Genomic DNA, 2162 nt, shown 5'->3' on the forward strand with positions numbered 1-2162 from the left:
ACCATCCAAAAATCTAAGTTGTTGCACCCACCTATACACGTCTTGTTGCTGTTCAGAAGTTAAAGTATAAGCTGCCTTAGGTTTGGACCAACAATTATCACCGACATGCCGCAAATGTAAATTTGGATGCTTGCACAGTTCAGCCAGGTATAACCTAGCCTTTTCATTGTCTTTAGTTCTATCAGTGTCCATAATAGTATTCATTATGTTATCAAGCACATTCTTCTCTATGTGCATTACATCAAGACAGTGACGAACTAGGTTATCCTTCCAATAAGGTAACTCCCAAAACACACTTTGCTTAGTCCAATTGTGAGTAATACCATACTCTTGTGATTTGATCCAATTTCCATTATCTGATATCTTCCCAAGTCCTTTAACCCTTTGCTAAATTTCCAAACCACTTAATTTGGTAGGAGCCTCTTCACTTTCTATTTTATTCTTCCTAAAGTCATTCTTATTGCGCCTATAAGGGTGGTCTATCGGCAAAAACCTCCGATGACAATCAAACCATGATGCCTTGCCTCTATGTGATAGTGTAAAAGACTTGGTATCCTCCATGCAAATAGGGCATGACAATCTTTCTTGTGTCATCCATAAGCCCGGGAAATTATTGATAGTCCACATCAATGCTGCCTTTAAGACGAAATTCTTCTTTTCTACAATATCATACGTCAAAATATCAGGATTCCATAACTCATTTAATTCGTCAATCAGGGGTCCCAAGAATACATCAGTGCTGGCTTTAGGGTTATTAGGACCAGGTACTAAGCAAGTTAAGAACAAATAAGGATCTTTCATACACATTCTAGGAGGTAGATTGTATGAAATAACAATTACGAGCCAACAAGAATAAGGCTTGCTAAATTGGATATTTGGGGTAAACCCATCAGAGCAAAGACCTAACCTAATGTTTCTAGGCTCCAAAGCAAAATCAAAGTGGATACGGTTAAAGCTTTTCCATGCCTCCCCATGTGACAGATGGGTCATCACGCCATCATCACGTTGGTTTTTTATGTGCCACGTCATGTGCGGAGCTGAACTCATTGACGCATAAAGCCTTCGAAGTCTAGGAATTAAGGGTAAGTAGTGCATCCGTCTGAAAGAAACTCTTTTGGACTTACAACTACCATCGAAAATAGGCTTGAATCTAGGTGCTTCACAAAACTTGCAACTAGTTAGAGCAGCATCGTTTTTTTGATACAGCATGCAATTATTTGAGCAACAATCTATTTTGATTGCCTTTAATCCAAGCTTTTGCACTAACTTCTTAGCCTCATAGTAATCCCTAGGTATGGCACTACCTTCAGGAGCAATTTTCCTAATTAAGGTGGCCCACTGCTTAAATGACTCCTGTGATTGGTTTCTCTTGGCCTTAATGCATAGCATTCTAACAACTATCGATAGTTGAGAGTGCACACAGCCTTCCCACAAAGGCTTTTGAGCTGCCTTAAGATCAAAAAAGTTTTTAGCCTCTACATGAGGATCCTCTGGACTAGCAGAATCAAAAACCATTTCGTGATACCTTCAGAAGTTGTCTTCCCAGCTAATGTCATACATATCACATTTTTCTACATTTGTACCACTTCCTGAACCACCTTCCCCACAATTATTGAATCCCGTCTGATTAATCCCTATGTCGTCAATCTCTCCATGTTCTGTCAAAATTCAATAATTTGGCATATACTCCTTCACCCACAAATGCATCTTAATAATGTTCAGCTCTATAGTTTGTGCATCTACACTTGACGCATGGGCATTTACACTTTCCTTCCGACTTCACAACATCTAACTTATTAGTCGTTTCTATAAACTCCTCAACCTTGTTATAAAACTCAGGTTTAATACTCCTTCTTGTTGGATTCAACCTATCATACATCCACATTCGATGGTGCCAAGACATTTCTTACGAATTCGATATTTTTAGTACTTATAAATCATCCAACACAAGTAACATTTCATCTATCATACAACACCCTATCAATATTTAACCATATCAATATTTTCAATGCAATATAAGCAACAATACAACACAAGTAATATTTCATTTATCATACGATATCCTAGAAATCAATGAAGTTTACAACACAAGAATTGCACTACCTTAAACTCTAAGAAAAAAGTTGATGGAATTGGACCAAAAATCTCTGATCGAACACACA

General features: G+C 37.8%; 1 pseudogene; it reads right to left on the minus strand.

Moving 5' to 3' along the window:
* Positions 1–257: 257 nt before the first annotated feature.
* Positions 258–1903, minus strand: LOC148567148 (uncharacterized; annotated as a pseudogene).
* Positions 1904–2162: the final 259 nt, after the last annotated feature.

This window comes from Arachis ipaensis, chromosome B4 (assembly GCF_059453495.1).
Source record: "Arachis ipaensis isolate K30076 ecotype BB chromosome B4, ASM5945349v1, whole genome shotgun sequence".
Taxonomy (NCBI): domain Eukaryota; kingdom Viridiplantae; phylum Streptophyta; class Magnoliopsida; order Fabales; family Fabaceae; genus Arachis; species Arachis ipaensis.